The sequence below is a fragment of the Haemaphysalis longicornis genome, unplaced genomic scaffold, assembly GCF_048455015.1.
Source record: "Haemaphysalis longicornis isolate Haplotype H1 unplaced genomic scaffold, Haemaphysalis longicornis Haplotype H1 scaffold_4, whole genome shotgun sequence".
Classification (NCBI taxonomy): domain Eukaryota; kingdom Metazoa; phylum Arthropoda; class Arachnida; order Ixodida; family Ixodidae; genus Haemaphysalis; species Haemaphysalis longicornis.
Genome location: NW_027526361.1, coordinates 17,944,846 through 17,963,914, shown reverse-complemented (window position 1 = coordinate 17,963,914; position 19,069 = coordinate 17,944,846).

Genomic DNA, 19,069 nt, shown 5'->3' with positions numbered 1-19,069 from the left:
AAAGGCGGAGAACTGGCAACTGCAGCCCCGTCAGGGCAGCGAATAGCTGCTGAGAGGCGGGACTTGTAGCAGGCAAAGAGAGGTAATTCGATGAAGGAATCGGATAAGCCTATTTGGTGCAAGGAATGAATTGGGACAGCGCAAGATAGGAGCGGTTGAAAGTGTCTAGGAGGGGCTTTAGCTCTGCAGTATACATATATGGAAGGGTGTTTGATGGTGGCGACGGGAGGACGATTGCTATTCATTCATTCATTCATTCATTCATTCATTCATTCATTCATTCATTCATTCATTCATTCATTCATTCATTCATTCATTTATTCATTTATTTATTTATTTATTTATTTATTTATTTATTTATTTAGGCTGTTATCATTATTGAGATTACATCATGATGGTCAAGACGATGATGCGGTAGAAGTGGGGGCGTTGCTGTGTGTGTGTGTGTGTGTGTGTGTGTGCGTGCGTGCGTGCGTGTGTGCGTGCGTGCGTGTGTGTGTGTGTGTGTGTGTGTGTGTGTGCGTGCGTGCGTGCGGGCGGGCGTGCGTGCGTGCGTGCGTGCGTGCGTGCGTGCGTGCGTGCGTGCGTGTGCGTGCGCACTTGTGTGGTGAAGCACGTATAATAGTGACACAAGGACTGTGTACAGGCGAAGTTCGTACTGCCGTTTCGGCATACATTGAAATTTCATGACGTGGTAAATGTAAGGTCCGAAATTTCTACTTTGACAACAACTGCCTTGCCAAATGCAGTTAACTAGTTACTGTGTAACAGCGGTCAGTAGTGGCAAATGTAGTGAGCACAGAGTTCTATAGCAATTTATTCTAAAGAAAAGTCTGTTGCTGTAGCCGCGTGCCATCATGGGTGCTGCTATATCAGCTGACAGCGTCCCTTTCTTACTTGGCCTGGCTTGAGGCTTGCTTTCTTGCGGCATCTAACAACTAAGGCAACTCCAGGGGCTACATTCTAACAGCAAAGTTGTTCTAAAGCTGGGCTTGACGACAGACTGTCCTGGTATCGTGTCACACTCCCAACGGAGCAGGTTTCTCCGCACCGCGAGAACCGGGTCCGGGAACCGAAAAATTTCGTTAAAAATAAAATCAGGTCCTAAGGCCTTCATATTTTGATATACGACGGCTTATATTGACCCTAATAATGTCTTTCTACAAGTGCTTATGCGTTTAGGCGTGAAGCCGACTATGAAAACAATCCATGACTTCGTGTAGCGCAAAGAAAAAAAACGACAGAGGACACAGGGAGGCGACGGGCACAAGCGCCCGTCGCCTCCCTGTGTTCTCTGTCGTTTTTCTGCGCTACACGAAGTCATGGATTACCACTACCAACTAGCCGAAACCCAAACGCTAATAAGCTATAAAAACAAATACAGGTGTAAGCTTGTTTTTTTTTTTAATTTGGCTTTCTCACACTGCTTGTTGCGCAGTGAAGCAAGGCTATTTATGGAGGGAGTATGATTACAGAACATGGCCTTAACTTTTGTGCCATGCAAAATATCCCAAAACATATTATCGTAAAATTAGCCCCTAAGACGGCTCTACATATTTCGAGTTTTATTTACTTGTCATGGCCAGTTTATTTAGAGTGAAGTTGTAAAGGTTACAGAATTACTGTCTGCTGTCAATACAAGGCCATCTACGGAGGGGGTATGGCTACAGACAACGGCTGTAAATGTTTTTTTTACCAGAACTGTTCAAAAACAAATTATATGAAAGTTAGCTGTGTGGTGTCACGTCAGCGACGGTCCCGAAGGGCGAAGCAGGAGACGTACGCTCGAGTAGAAGAGTCAAGCCAAAAGAGAATGATTTATTCAGTGACGTTATATATATGCCCTGGGGTTAGCCCCCTGGTGGTAAAATCAGTTGACATCCAAACCGAAACCGAAACCAAAACCCCCCGGATACTACAAGCTGCTAAAGAAAAGCCGTGGCTAAACGTAATTTTTTGAGGGCAACCCGCAGCCCCGCTGTTGCAGCCCATTTCGCACTGGTTGAAACTGGGTTTAATATTTTTTTACTCAGGTGGCAAGAAGCTTTTGAAAGTTTTTTGGAGTGGTTTTTCATCAGCTTTACTTTTATGTCGTTAAAATAAATTTTAAGAGTTACAAACAACGATAGTTTTTGCAGCACAGGCCACTTTCTAGCCTGTTGGCAATCCACGACAAGTACAAATGGAACACTTCTCAGCGGTCCACCACGCCACACTTGTGGAAGCGCGGTTTTCCTAGGCAGTAGTGCCGACATACAGGGTGTTGCGACGATAACTGGAACACTTTAAAAAATTTTCCTGAGCGATCCGCCGCTCTGTTCGCGCTCAAACTTCACACAAAGGTCGCATTTTGTGGTCTATTTTGTATGACACCGGGAACAACAACGGTACTTACCTGTTTATTCTGAAAATAAATAAAAACGATTTTCGCCTATGGGAAAATGGCCGCTGATTTGGACGTGCGAGCCAGCGCAAGTTGATGTTGGAACGACGGAACCACCTGCAGAATGAAACGCATGTTTGGGATTCACGTACGGAGCCAAATGGTGCAGCAGACGATCAGAAAATGCACCTAGAAATGAGCTAACAGACGATCAGAAAACCCGGTTTTCGGGCTCGCACGTCCAAATCGCCGCCATTTTCCCATAGGCGAAAATCGTTTTTATTTATTTTTAGAATAAACAGGTAACTACCGTTGTTGTTCCCGGTGTCAAACAAAATAGACCACAAAATGCGACCTTTGTGTGAAGTTTGAGCGTGAACAGAGCGGCGGATCGCTCAGGAAAATTTTTTAAAGTGTTCCAGTTATCGTCGCAACACACTGTATATTCTTGTGAAACCTTGTGGCCGTGCCTCCTTGCTGAGCAGGGGCTCGGGGCATCGGCAGCGTGTTCTCCTTGTGGGCGTAACCATGCAGCCACGGTTCATGTGACCAGGGGCGCCAGGGGTCGGCCGAGGGTATGGTATCATGATGGCTGCAATAGTTACCATTATTAAATGCTGAGAATTTCAATGTGGGCTCATCGAGAAAATATGTCTGTACTTCTATAACGCTGCGTGTGTCCCACGTTCGTCGCCAAAGACAATGCTCTGAAATAAAAATTAGCAGTGGCTTAGCTCGGCTATGCCAGGATATACGTAGTGTGAGCTAAGGTTCAGCTTGTTATTCTTAGGTTTCCTGGTTGTCTCGGATTAGCTTATTATCATGCTAACTTGTTCTAAAGCGATTTCCCGTCCAATCCAATCCCATCCAACCCAGTCCAGTCCAGTCCAGTCCAGTCCAGTCCAGTCCAGTCCAGTCCAGTCCAGTCCAGTCACTGCTCCTTGCGCATGCGCAGCACGGCTCTCCAGGAGCCACGCGATACGGCGATCAAGCGGCTCCGGCGCAGTCAGACCTGGCTACTGCGCAACGGAGGTGCACAGCTGGGCACGCGCCGGCGCCAGTGCGTCTGCCGCGGCTATGACGTCCCTCCTCTGGAATCCGAAGACCGGCGAATGTGCAGAACCAATTCTCTACACACCCGTACTCCAGTTCGATTGGATTGCCAATCCGATGCAATACAATCCAATTTAATCCAATCCAATCTAAATCCAATTCAATCCGATTCGATCCGATCCGATTTAATACTCCTCGTGCTTGCGGAGGACGGCCCTTCAAGGTCCACGCGAAACTGCTCAACCTCGGCCAGTGTAGCTTACGCTACAAAACGCTTTGCGAATCACCTGCTCCAATATCTACCTTTTTCGTCCACCGAGGAACGCGTCAGTCCACCTATGGCGACGCTTTTCGAATATCCCTGTTTAAAATGAGTCAAAATAGCCATTCAATATGGCTCGCATCGAGTGGCGGCTTTCACCACATCTGAACTCGCTGCGTAGCTGCGCGCCTGCTTGCAAACACGTCCGAAACAATTTTCTAAGTTTTCGAACCAGAGCGGCGACACGGCGCTTTGTGAAAGCTCGTTGCCCGTCAACCTGAAAGCAGCGCTGCTAGAGGGGCCGCACCACCCACCAGGTCATGTGAAAGCCCGAGAATCGGGAACCTTTACCGCGGGAAAAGACGAATATAGGAGAGAAGTTTAAAATAGAAAAGTTCTCGCATATGAGATCGGTGAAATGTCGGGATGGGTCGTGCATAGCCTCCGGGTTGGCAGCACGCAGACGCGAGTGGGCGTCGTCGCTTCGGCTTTTCGGGCGTCTTGGTGTGGGCGGGGAGGCTGCTGCGGCTGGCAGGGCCATGTTCCGTGCGCGGGCTGACGTCCCGAAGTAATCCAGTAGCCAACCAGTGGAGTGGAAAGGGGGCCGGCACAGCCAATTGCGCTATTAATCTGCAAAGCCGGTCATGACAGTTCGAGATGCCACTAATGATTTAGCGTGCCGCCGAGTGCAACAGCGGTCGCCGGGTAAAGGCCTCCTCTCTCGCGCCACACGACGGGCCGGTCTCCTCGAGAGCGGCCAGGCGTCGACCGCCATCTGGCAAGAGGCGGTTCCCGCTGCCTGCTCCGACAAACTCGCCTGCGACAGCGGAATGCGTTTGTGCGTTTTGCTTGTGTTTCGGGACAATTCGCGTTTGATTGATTCACGAAAGAAATCAGGAGTTGAGTTGGAAGTGGCAGCTATTGTGCGAGATTTGTATCAAACGTCGTCAGAGCTCGTATACTTTGAAGCAGGTGGCGCGGCGCAACTGCGCACTTTGCGCAAAGGTGCTCTCCTCGATTGAATTTGCCCCGTCTGGAATCAGCATTTGGCATAAGCGTTCACATTGGTGGCAACGCTAACTTTTCAGGACTTTAGGTGACTGCATTGCTGATAATTTTGTGTATGATTTGACATAAAATGGCAGCCGTCTGTCCTAGACGTTTGTGTATGTGCACTCACACTCACTCACTCACTCACTCACTCACTCACTCACTCACTCACTCACTCACTCACTCACTCACTCACTCACTCACTCACTCACTCACTCACTCACTCACTCACTCACTCACTCACTCACTCACTCACTCATTAAGTTATTCAGGCTTATTTCAGTTACGGAAAACTCCTTGCAAACTATTATCTTTAAATAGCGGTCTCCTCTAGTTCGTTTGAGAAAAATAACACAAATTTTATTTTTTCACACATTCTTGTTGAGTGAGCGAGTGAGTGAGTGAGTGAGAGTGAGTGAGTGAGTGAGTTATTGAAGAAATGGAAGTGTTTGGGATTGCTGGTTCATACATCATACAAAAAACATAGCAGCGCTATGTGTGTGTAGCCTCCTTTTCTGTGTCCCGTGTTGAGCGCTGATTTTTGAGTGAGTGAGTGAGTGAGTGAGTGAGTGAGTGAGTGAGTGAGTGAGTGAGTGAGTGAGTGAGTGAGTGAGTGAGTGAGTGAGTGAGTGAGTGAGTGAGTGAGTGAGTGAGTTGGTGAGTGAGTGAGTGAGTGAGTGAGTGAGTGAGTGAGTGAGTGATGAGTGAGTGAGTGAGTGAGTGAGTGAGTGAGTGAGTGAGTGAGTGAGTGAGTGAGTGAGTGAGTGAGTGAGTGAGTGAGTGAGTGAGTGAGTGAGTGCCTACTGTATAAAGCCTCCTCAGCGAAGAATGCCGATCCAGGCCGATGAGCCGGAGTTTTTGTTTCTAGGTAACTACTGAGAATACGCCGAGCGGCTAGCTAAGATGAGTGACAGAAAAGCGAATCAGCAAGATAGGTGAGGGGGCTGATTGAAACGTTGCTAGCGCTCAGCACTGACACTTTCGGCTATCTCTGGTTGTTACGGTATGTGTAGTGTATGTTCGAAGCGTACTTGTGTAGTGCATATATTATAGGCATTTGTGAAGCAGGATCTTCAGTTAATCGGGCTTTCGAACACAGTATAAATCCCATGGGCAGTATAAAAGTTTACCCTCGTTTTTACTGATATTTTAAGCTTACTCACGCGTATTTAGCATTGTTCAACTTCTCACAATAAGCTAGTCGAGAGAAATTCCTGCTAGCAATGTTGCGTATGTTAACCTGGAAAAAATCGTGTTCTGCGTGGATTTTCTTGCTGATTCGTATTCATATACCCACTTTTAACGCAACTCTAACCTTCACAAATAAAAAAATTAACGAAGTGGCAGCACCCCGCTCTCGCGTTTTCATTCTGTCGCGTGAAACGGAGCTGTTTTTTTTTTGAAATACTCAAATTGCTACACCCTGCTACACCAGAGGAACTGAGTAGGCTGTCTATGACGATGATGAGTGGAGACGCAAACCACAATCCAGTGTTTAATAAAAAGTTCATTATTTTCATAAAAGTTTGTCTTCCTTGTAAAGGTGCACGAGAGAATATCTCTCATATCAATCAAGAATGACGCTTTTTGTGAAACCAAAACAAGATGTCTTTCTCAAGCTCATTTTTTGTTAAATGTGTTAAAATTCATTTTCATAGTGTTGTTATGCGTCTCGTAAAGAGAATACTGGTGAGATATGATTGGGCAGCGCAACGCTGGTCCCAAGACGAATCAAACTCGCCTTACTGCAGCTAAAACAAACGCACACTGAGTTTAATGCGAAATGCAATGCATAAAGTGGTTACCAGAGCTTCCAGGACGTCATCCTCGGTTTCAGCTTCGTACGACTCAAAAATCACCACGTGTAGTACAATTTTTCTCTATTTTTGCTTTTATAGCCAAAAGGTCCCTTTAACGCTCGTTCTCTAAGCTTGATAGAAATACTTCTCAGGACATTTTGGTTGGTTTAACTTTAGTCGCCAGAAAGAGGAGCAAGTATTAACGCCCCGTTTCGATGGACAACCATAAGAATAGCTATATATCTCGTGTTTCCCCATCAAGGAGGAGAAGGAATGTAGAGTTAGGTTATGAGCTCACAAAAAGAAAAATGATTAATTGCATATTGCTCGTTACGTTTTTAAAGTAGTCTTTTCCTTGTTTTCTTTTTATTGTAATTCATCGCCCGCATCTTCGTTAGCATAACACGCCACGTATCGTGTACCAGGTCCACAGCTGCATGGACCCACACGAGGCGGAATAATCACTCAACTTCCTTTCCGCCGAGATGGAACAGGCTTACCAAGCAGGGTACCGAGCCGAAGGGAATTCACGTCGACATTTTCCCTATACGCGCTGAAGGTGAGATTAAATTTGGCTCAAAGCTTGGGTTTTCGATGCCTGTCGATATTCCGCGGTGAATTTTAGATCCCCTTCGAGGGACATTCTTGCATTGATGGATTCCTCGCAAATTTTCGCAGTAGCCAACACCCGTAGGTACATTTCTTGGCTGATAAGGAAGAGAGAAATCACACACAACTTAATTTTAATTTATTTCTCCCTGAAAATGTTCGTTTGTTCTGCAATGTATCCAGCGCTGTATGATTTAAGAATAAAAACAACAGCTACGGCGACAACCACAACTACCAATAATACTACCGCTTCCAATAATATTAATAATAACTGCGAGTAATACAACTCAAAAGAGAAAGGAAAACTAGCAACTGCGACTATTACAACTGAAAAGATAAAGGGAGTCTATCCAACAACTGCTACTAATACAACTCAAAAAAAGAAAGGGTGTCTATCTAACAACTGCGACTATTACAACTGAAAAGAGAAAGGGAGTCTATCTAACAAAAAGCCTATTTGCGAGTGTCATAACATGCCTGGCATACTTTCATGCCTCCCTGTTGAACAGCCGGCAATAGTGGGACAACAGATTACGCTTTATCCATTGTAATCGTTTGTTATCTCCCTAAATTATAGGATTCAAGCCAACGTTTTACTTTAATGGACCCCAATGGGTAGGTTACCTCAGCTCGTGAGCTTCGTACTGTGAAAAGTGCAATGGCGGAACAATGATAAGAGCTACAATAGCGTTACGGATTGACACAGAAAGGAGGCATAACTTACGAGAACAAGTCTCTTGATCGCGCTATTTTGCATTTGAATGCACATCTTCCTGCTCTCAAATGTGGCCACTCTTTGTCTCCGGGTTTGTTACCGAGGGGGTTTTCGTTTTGCGATAATTAGGAGGCTCTTATCGAAGGCCTGACCGAGCGCAGATTGGTAGGAATACTTCGGGGACTCGTTATGGTGCTCGAGCAATTTAATACTGCGGATGAAGGAGGACGAAGCGGCATGTAAATCATCTGACTCGCTTCAAAAGTCGCATTAACACTATAAAGAGGTCGCGTTAGCGTTTCATGAAACCGAAGGATTTACGCCCTGGGCTCAAAGCGGTCTCGTTATTTCTGGGCTCAATGGGCGAACAAGCCCTAATTCTGACATAGTTTTGGTTTCTCTTAAATGATCTGTTCAAAGGATTGTAGTAGTCTTTCCGACATACTTAGGATGACTTATTTGCGCGTTTAGCAAATCGATGCTAATAAAAAAAAAACCAGTTGATCATTCTTCTTTAATTGACTACCAGCATATGAATAAATCACTCCACCAAAGTAAACGCAGGTGCAAACGCCCAATAATGCATCAACATCCTCACTTTTAAATGTAAAGAACCATCGTTGCGAACACTGCAGGTTTTCTGGCGTATATTTTGTATGTGTGGCCTTTTGAAGCGAGTTTCAGCCCACGTGTACGGAACCGTTGCACAAGAAAGTTCTGCTACAAAAATGGGCGGGGAGGCTAAACATATATGGGAAAATGACTTCTCATAGTACTAGCACCGGGAGAACGGTAACTTTTGACTCATTTGAGTAGGATAACCAACCGAACAGTTCCCTGGTTAACCTCCCTGCCTTGACCGCTCCCTCCTTCCTTGGACTCATTCAAGGAAACCTTCGGCACATTTAAGGCAAAGCTGAAGCACAAAACTATTTTAATTAAACCTACACACTGGTTCGCATCTGATAAAACAAGATAAAACAACCTCATTTAGTTCCTAAGAATGGGTGACCGCTGATATGATGTGGGGGAAAACCTGGATGACCCAGAAAACCTAGAGTAAAACCTAGGCCCCGCAAAAAAAAAAAACACACACACATAGAACAGCCCAGTTCTAGCCCAGTTAGCCATGTCCACAAAGAAAAAAGAGAATCAATTTCGACTATGCGCCTGTCGCAGGAGCTTCGCTGCTGGTGTCGAATTCTTTTGATACCTTCGGCCACGGCACAGAAGCCAATAGCTCTTACATGTCAAAAGCCGGTTTCGGTCTCCACAACTCCAATCTGTTAGGCCGGGAGGGCTGTTTTCTGCTCGCCCTTGTGTCCTCGCCTTCTTGGAACTAGGATGACTCTCTGTACTTTGATTCTCGCGAAAGTGTACTATTGCGCTCACTATGACCTACACCGCTCATTAGTATTGAGAAGAATTTGTCGTCAAAACAATGACTATGGCCATACACGTTAGTATAACGCTTGACTCATCAAGACGTTGTGCTCATAATGCGTACTTGGTCTTTACCGGGTACCAGACAAAGGTTGTACAAAGCGGTGAGTACTAATGAGTGGTGCAGGTCATAGTGAGCGCGATAGTACCTGTACGATTAATATCGCACTCTTTTTTCAAGAGGGACAAATGATAACCCAAGGCGAGAATATTCACTAGGCCCAGTAAATATATTCTGCACACTCCCTGCGAAAACTTTGATGAAGGAACTTTTATCATTGGGGAACAAACACCGGCTTTGGGCTGAAAGACAACACGTACAGGAAGGACGGGACGACCACAATATTTTCTTTCTTTGTATGTGTTGCCTTTTTTCGCGCAAAACCCATGTTTGCTCACCAAAGGTGCACCACCTCGTCCAACAAGAAGTTCTTCTGAACTCTTATCCCCCCCCCCCCCCCTTCGCCGTCCTTTTTTTTTTTTTTTTCTTTTTTTCGTGCAGAAAAGGTATGGTGCGGCTGCTTGCAGGGAGCGCGTGAAAGGGGTGCTAAGAGTAGTGATTGGTGGAACGAAGCAAATGACGACCTCTGAAGGGGGCCATTTGCGTTTATTTATGCGTCTCTCTGTAAAACTGCACGATTTTCTAGGTACGCAAAAATTCAGCTGACCTTAAAAATGTAGCAATGCAAATTCACACGGACAAATACCTAACGCTTTTGTTTTGTATGCGCAAACCACCGCTACTGATGAGAACTGGACGTCCACGTCACGGGCTAAGCCTTTATTTGTAAAGTTATTGGGATGCTGCCCCGTAAACACGGAGATAGGCGTCCGTTAAAGAAAAAATTAAGCAGTAAGTGGTCCTCCGAAAATTGTTCTGGGGTGCTTCAATAAAGGAGAGCAACTTTAAGGAGCGCATACAATACCTTTTTGATAAACCGACGTCGCTTTCTTGGGACGCCTATGGGGAAAGAAGTAGCTTAACTATCGTACGTGTGAGCGGACACTTCATTTAGACGCCTAACTGAGCGGCGCCTTCATCTCTGTAGTCTTCGGAAATTGCATCGCACGGAAAAGGCATCTGCTCAAGTTATTCATTTGATTAATACGAGGTTTAACGCGCCGACGCTACACAGGCGATGAGGCGGGGCGTAGTGGAGGGCTCCGGATTTATTTTGACCACCTGGGGATCTTTAACGCGCGCTGAAATCTCAAACACACGGTCGTTTTCGCTTTTCTGCTCTATCCGAAAAGCCGCCACCGCGACCGGGAACCGAGCTCGCGTCCTTGGGCTCAGCAGCGCAATGCCTTAGGAAAGAGCCACCACGACCGGCATCTGCTCAAATTTCTTAAAGGTATATTGCCATCCTATTTCAATACGGCCGGCTGAGCATGTCTCCTATGCTCGGACGGAGCGGGCACACGTTCCACTATACGGTATAACGCCGATGCGGGTAGGCGGGCGGTATACGAGGCCTCATGTTTATGATTCTTTCTGCACGGTGGAGTCGTTCTTAAATTTTACAGCGAAACTGTTAGCCTATCGCTGGTAGGAAACATTTTGTGTTGTAAACAAGGAAACCCAGGTGGGACCCAGCAGTTATCACCCAAGATGCCGAGCACGTGCGCCAGGCTAATCAGGCGTGGAGCATAGAGCTCAGTATTCGTGTAAAAAAACCACATAACAAGCATCCAAACCATATGATGGATAAAAAGGCGCCGGTGTGCAATGGAACCCCCCCCCCCCATTTTACCTCACGAGTTCTGGTAAAGGTTAGGTTTGCAGTTACTCTCGAAAAAGACAAAGAACTGAAACGCTAGGACAACAGGGACAAGTGAGTCGACACACATAGCGCCCTGTGTCTGTCGACTCGCTCGTCCCCGTTGCCGTTGCGCTTCAATTATTTGTCGTGTTCTACCAACATGCTCAAACCCGCCCTCTAGTGTTCTCGAAAGTGGAGGAGGCTTGACGTCATTCGAGGGCCAGCGCATGCGCTAGGCTAGGCAGTACCCAGCGGTTCTCGCCCAAGACGCCAAGCGCATGCGTAAGGACCCAGCATTTGCCGCCAGAGAAGCAGAGTGCAAGTGACAAGCCCGCCGAGACAACGAGAAACATTTCATACGTTCCCCCATCAGCATGTGTAGTCGTGTGCAACAGCTGCATTGGACACCCACTTTCACAGGACGGGATGGCGTCCATTTTCTTCAACTGTGCGCGCAGTCGAGCAATAACTGCTTGCCGTACTTACTGAGGCAACGTTAGCAAAAATAGTCTCGTGCAACAGCCAGCAGAAAAAACCTTCACAAGTGATATTTTTTCGTAAACATTTATAACACGTGGAAAAAACAACAACGAGGCTTGTTGTGGTGTAGCGTGTGGTGTGGCCTTCATCATGTAGGATACTTACTTCACGCACGTTGGAAGACTGAAGGACTACGAGGCATTTTAGCACTGCGCGGTGTCTTCGCGTACACACGTTATTGAGCCGAATCGTATGTTTCATCACATTGTCCATCAAATTTTCTCCCTTGGAGTCAGTAAATGGTTGTTCAGAAACCGAAAGAAACGTTAGGCAGGCGTGACACCCAACTTTATACAAACTAAACACACCTCTAAAAGCTATTTCCTACGAAGTGTTTAATGTTAACAATCGTAAGAGAACACTACTAAAAATTTTCAATTTTGGTTGTCGTAGCACCAATAATATTAATTCGATTAGTAAGCGACTAACAACTTCTACATTATTTTTTTCGCAAGTACCTGCACGAGGACGCAAAGTTTTGATTGCTTTTTCCCGCCTATCCCCTTTTCGGCCACCCAGATACGTGCGGCAGCTAATTACCAACACGTACGGGGAAGGCATACCTTCCACGTTTTCCCGTGCAAACTCAGGGCTCACTAGCTTGCATACACTAGAGACAAGAAGCCAGATGCGAGAACGAAGAGAAGACGGGGCAAATGAAGACAGAACAGACAAAGAGATGTGTTAGCGCACCGAACGCCAGGTTTCGCCACGTCCATGCTAGTGAAGATAAGGAATCGTTAATTTCCCGAAAGACCCCCCCCCCCCTTGTCCCCCCTTCCCAGGCCTTCATCTCTCACGCCTGTTCGTTTGCCATCACGGCGATGCGCACTGTTGTCTTCTTGGCCTTTCAGAATCACCCTTATTCTTGTATATCTCGCAAGCGAAGGCGCACAAAGGCTCCTGCTTTTCTCGCGTCGACAGTGTCGCCGCCGCACGGTAATTACACAAAGGTTTTTTCGCTTCGCAAAAGTTCCCTTCACGGGGGTGGGGCACAACCAGGCGCAACGGGGAACACAGAAAATAAAGGTAGAAGACAGAAGAAAAGAAAAGAGCGGGGGGAGGTAACTGAAGTGAAAACGAGTCAAAAAGAGAAAAAGAACGCCCGAAAGGATTCACCAGGGAATGAAGGCCGAACTGACGTAATTAAAATGAGAGACAATAGTTTAATGAGTTTCGGCGGGGAACACTAGGCGGCCTTGGCTGCGCATAGCGGCGACGACACCTTTAGCGCGATAAACTTCTTTCCTGTAGAATTAACCGTCCGGAAACGCTACTGCACGCGACCGACCGTAGTGGCGCAGCGGGGCAAGCCGCCGCAGGCCCACTGCCTTTTTCTGGAGAACCGTCACGTGGCCTTAGCTTTTTTTTTGCCCACTATATTGCATAGGTGGGCTCAGGCTACGAACTTGCGCTGGCTGAAAAAGCAAAGAGTTTTACTCGATGGTTGCGGCGGGCAAGGCAGAATTTTCGTCACCTAAAAACTTTAAATGTTAAAAGGTTGAAAAACGCAAATTTATTTGGAGGAAAATTACCAGTGAGCTCTTTAAAGGAAGCTACTTTGAAAATCATTGCGCGCATGTAGCATCACCACCAAAGTACTCCCTCTTTTTCAAAGGTAGTTCAGATGGTTGTTAATGCACCCCATCTCCCTTCCTTCTTTCCTTCCTTCTCTCCCTGTATATATATATATATACAAGAAAATAAAACTACGAACAAGGTAGAAACCACGATTGTTGCGAACGTTTCAGCAAAGATTCTTACCTTCGTCTTGCCTTCGCCACAGATTTTTGCCTTTGTTTGTAAGCTCTTGTTGACGAAGGCAAGAATCTTTGCTGAAACGTGGGCAACTATCGTGGTTTCTACCTTGTTCGAAGTTTTCTTTTCTTGAGCTCTCCACCATCTTCCAAGTTTGATTGCTCCCTATATATATATATATATATCTATATATATATATATATATATATATATATATATATATATATATATATATATATATATATAGTTTGCGGGGATTAAATTGGTCGTAGATAGCACAGGACCGGGGTCCGGGGGTAAATGGAGATTAATTGGTGAGGCCTTTGCCCTGCAGTGGGCGTAGATAAGCTAGTCATGATGATGATGGTGATGATATATATATATATATACATGCACATTTCCGTCTCTCCCTTTCTTTGTTTCCTTGTTCTTTTTTACCTAATCGTGATTTTCCAGCGGCTCATTTGAGGAAAGCAGTGAGCTGGCCTGCCCCCTCACGCGGTAACCGTGGCGTCTTTATGAACGCACCCTTCTTCTCCTGAGCATTCTTTCAGCGGTTTTCAATAAACCAGAGCGGGCGGACGCTCGTTTCCAAGAAGCGAACCGAGGTGAAAGCTCCTGAAGCAAAAAACAAAAACAACAAAAACAACGCACGCACACAAAAAACGAGCGAGGTAGTTCTGCTTCCACCTCAGCTGCATCGACCCTTCGCCTGCGTGGAGCTGTGTGTTTTAAGAGAGAGAGAGAGAGAGAGAGAGAGAGAGAGAGAGAGAGAGAGAGAGAGAGGAAGAGAGAGAGTGAGGAAGAGAGAGAGGAAGAGAGTACGGAAGGGGAGGGGAGAGCGGAAGGAAAAACATCACGTATCGAACGCCGCCATTCCTGACCTCTTTGTGCTTTTTATTTTTGCCGCACTTTGGAAAATGACGAAAGCACATGAATCGCGGGTGAAAAAATCGAGCGCATAGATTTTATTCTTCTCCGCTTCAGGAACTGATGCGACAACGAGAATGGGAAGAGCGAGTTCCAAGCAAGACAAGGGGATAACGGCGGGTCGGCGGTGAGGGGGTACATGGCTGTTTTCCGCTCGTCCTTACTTCGGCCCGCTAGGCTCCGTTCATTTTCATTTTCCTTCTGTCTTTGGTTAAAGTTTGCCAGGAAAATTTGTTCTTAGGGCAACAATATGTTGAAGCAAGAATAAGAAGCCGACGTCACTGATATTTGATTTTGGCGTTGAAAACGAAACGGATAGAGCGGATTTTCGCTTATTCTACAGCGCTTGCTTGACTGTATTCTCAGCACCATAAAGACACAGGTCATCAGTAACTGAACATGTAATATAACCAAAAACAAACCAGAATAATCAAAATAAATTATTCACTCAATCAGTCAGATACACAACAAATCAATTGATCCCTCCTGCAACAGATACATTATTACTGTGATCATTGTACCAACTCGAGAATTCAACCCACGCAGCTGATCTATGCTGGGAATGCAGCTACAATAGAGTGCTTTCAATCACTCTGAATCCCGCACGGAACTCTAGATTTCGCCATATGTTGCGCACATGGCATTATTTATACTTTAGCTAATTTGGTCTAGTATTTTTCACCACTCTTCACAGAGTTCTTCCTTCCCTCGTGATTTGGAGAAGGTCGAGGTAACATTAATTCCTTGAAAACTACCTTTCCAGTTCATTGACTAGTGCTCATTCTTGGTAAAATTTTTTAGCACATTATATACCCGAATTCATGTAATTTTACAAAGGTAAATTACTTCTTCAACAACTTCCAGCACGGCTTCAGGAAGACATAAACTGAACGCAGGTGTCGTCCTTTACTAGCAACCAGTCTGTTAAACCATATCCGGGATTTGACACGTATTGTACTTCACAGCCGAGATCTCTACCTGTAGCCCCTGAATACATATCCCGCATGTATTTCCAGGAGGTGGTTGGGAAACGGGCCGGGAAATGTACGCGAACGGGAAGGCGGGAAGGGAGAGTGAAAGCGGGGCAGCAGCCGAGGTTCACGAGAGAGTGGCGAGGGTTCGGCGTTGGTGCTCGGCGCTGCACTGGAGCCAAAGAGGGTGAGAGAGGGCGCGGCACAGAGAGAGACAGAGAGAGACAGAGAGAGAGACAGAGAGAGAGAGAGAGAGAGAGAGAGAGAGAGAGAGAGAAACATTTTTATTTGCCCTTCCATAAGTGCTTCTGCGTCGGGGCTTCTGCAACAAGTTGCTTCCTAGGACTGCCCTGATGTGTTGGAGGAGGGCCTCCCACTGCTTTTCATCTGTAAATCTTAATGAGGAGGTGGTAAAGTGTCTGGGTAAGGATTGCTACCAGCCGATGCGTTTCGTGGGCTTGCGGTCAGCGACTTAGAGCTGTTTTGGGGTTGTCCTCGGTGAAGGGGGGGGGGGGGGGCGTCGAGCGGCTCCACCCAAGTGCCAGGACAAGGGATATGAAAGTCTATATATATATATATATATATATATATATATATATATATATATATATATATATATATATATATATATATATATATATATATATATATATATATATATATATATATATATGCCTTGTCAGTATAATCCCTGCGCATTCCCACATGTAGTGTTGGTGGTTAGGGTACTCGTGACGGGAGCATGTGCAGATAGAGGGCGTCATGTTTATTTTTTGTGTAGTGGATGATAGGGGGGGGGGTGCGTAGTACACCGGCTTGAGCTCGGCTGGAGCAACGTGTCTTCGATCGGGACCAAGAGGCGGGGAGGGGGTACAGTGTGTGTCTTCATCTTTGCGGTGCTCAAGAAACTTGTGGTGCCTGGGTTTTCTGTCTTCTACGCCGCTATGGGGCGGTCGTATTCCTCCGGGAGCGCATTTGGAGGTTCAAACGCGCGGAAAGTAGTTTCGCGCGAATAGGTGAGCCACCACATTTCTTGGTATCCCATGATTACCTGGGATCCAACCGCGTTCGACTAAAAGCTCATGTTGAGCGTTTGGATGTGCTTCGAGAATGTTACGAATGTGCTTGGATATTTTGTTGCGGCAGAAGAGGTGGATTGCATCCTGGCTGTCAGTCAGTATGAGCAGTTGCCATCGACCGGTGAAGTTCGTGATTGCTCCCGCTATGGCTTTCGCTTCGACATGACCAGTACCACGGATTCCCAGGAAGCGAGGAGTAATTTGGCCGTTCCCGTAGTACGCGGCGGTTGCGGCTAAACCGTCGTCTGATACGGCAGAATCGGTGGTCGGTGTAGACCGGAGTGTAACCCTGGTCTGTCTCCTGCACCACTGGATGGCGAGTGGCATGTGCTCTGTGGGCTCTGCACTCGCGGTCGTTTTCTGCACTCATGTGGCGGGGAATAGGATGCTCAGTCGGCCTCGGCAGCTGCTCCCGGGAGGGGGGGGGGGGCTCTGTAATGCAGCCTTCTGGTTCCTCAATTTCTTTCTACCACTAGTGTACGGAGTTATAACTCCTCCCTGCCTAGAGGCGCGAAGCCGAGACTCTTGCGCTTCTTTGTGGATTTCTATGTGCAGTGAGAGTAGAGTATGAACTTCCATTAGCCGAATCTCGTGGAGTGGAATGTAATTTGGGAGTCCCAGGGTAACACAGATAGGTTTGTGCAGTACCCTTTTTATTTTATCTATCCGAATGCGGGTTAAACAATGATGAGTAGTATCATATTCCCAATATACGAATTTATTGAGATGCAGTAAGTAGATCAATTTCACTTGAAGGAAGAACATAATCTGTGCGCCACATTTAGGTGTCAGCAGGACCCGTAATTCGTGAGTTGCACTGAATTACTTACTTCTCCTATCAGCCCGTGCGGAGAAGCGTCAACCACGTATATAAACGAGACGCAGAATGACTTGGCTGTCTCTGCTTCTGTCACCGTGTTGAGGGTAGGCAATGCATCGTACAATCAAAGCCTCCAGAAGGTTAACCCGAGATACCATGGGGTGAGGAGACAGATGTCGACGAAGGAGGGTTAACCGTGACAATCCAGCTGCGGTATTTAAAGGCGCCAAAAGAAAACTACAGGCTTATTGAGAAGTAAAGCGGAACAAAAACCATTGCAGCTTTGTGCCCTGATGGCGTTAGTCGTACAAAACCAAGCTGTACGTAACGCTGTAGAAGGGGGATATATCTCAAAGGGCACGACGATAAGAGGGCATGTTGGAGCAGTGAGTAATCTTACCTAATCATGTTCATCGTATCGTAGGGTCAGATTTAAGATTGCTGTTTTACGTTTTTAAATGTGAGAGCATTGTTTAGACACCCCCAACGCTTTTGGTGTAACTCCCTGCCTGTCACGAGAGGAACGAGACCTTTCGCGTCCCGCTGGGATTGGCTATTCATGTACGCTGGTGGTATGATAACGTTGAGGCGCTACGAAGCGTTGAAGTGCTAGAGGTGTGGCCTCGCAAGAGACCTCCTACAACGGAGGAAAAGATCAAATCAATGAAGTCTCCACATGCAGCAGCGGAACTTTTCTGCGGTGAAGCACCAATAGAAGATGCTAGACAACGCCAACTTGAGAAAAACTTGAAAGGACTGCACCAGAACACTGCTAAACGTAAGTGCAGAGAGGTGCATTGCATAGAAGACTTATCGCGGACTTCATGGTTGATGATGATGATGATGATGATGATGATGATGATTGTTAGTGGTTTCCCCTTGTAGCGGGGTGATGACGTGTCATCGATATAGGCCCTTTTTTTCACGATAAAGGCGTGGCATAAGCAAGAACTGTTTAATAAAAATCACTTTGCGGCTAAACCAATAATAACACCCAAAAATTACTCCCACCTCCCCTAGCGGGAACCCCTCTGTAGATGCGACGCATAGGGGGTTCCGTTGTTGTTTCCGTTAGGTTGATTCTCCCATCGCGTGAAACGTGCCGTGAACCCCCTGCCGCGGCTATGACGCAACGTGGCGCGGCTATGACGCAACACAATCCAACATGATCACTTTAATGCAATCCAATCCAAATCCAATCCAATACAACCCAAATCCAATCCAATCCAATCCAAATCCAATCAAATCCAATACAATCCGATCCGATCCAATCCAATCCAAGCCAAGCCAAGCCAAGCCAAGCCAATCCAATCCAATCCAATCCAATGCCCCTCGCGAGAGAGTGTTCGCTATCGGACAGGAGAGGGGGTGAGCGGCGGAGAGCGCAGCTCGCGCGGTTAGGAGAATGGGGGAGGGGTGTGGACGGACAACAACGCCGTATGGAGGGACAAGGCGAGTGAATGAGATGCCGTGGCATCTAAAAAACCGGCGAATACAGTAGGAGAATACGAAGAGGATGGTCACATTTTTTTGTAACTGGGAAATTTACCAAACGAGCTTTTACTCCATGTGGGATAGCCGGAATCACATGGCAATTTTCTCATAACAGTCAACACTTGGTAAGTACACTTTTCACGACACCTGCTAGCAAGTTGTTTTCGGAAGCTTAGCGCCAACAGTTGGTGGCGGGACGGCGTGTGGCCAAACTTAAGCCCTGCGATCAGGCGATAATCGATTGCGGCGGCCAGCGCCGCGTCGCTTACGAAGCCGTTGCAGCGAGGTTCCAGCTCAAAAATCTTTCTCTCTTCGTCCGCCACCAGCGCAGCGCAGAGTTTATGCTTATCCCGCTACTCCTTAACCTGGCCCCTGGAGTCCCAACCCCGGAGAAGTCGTT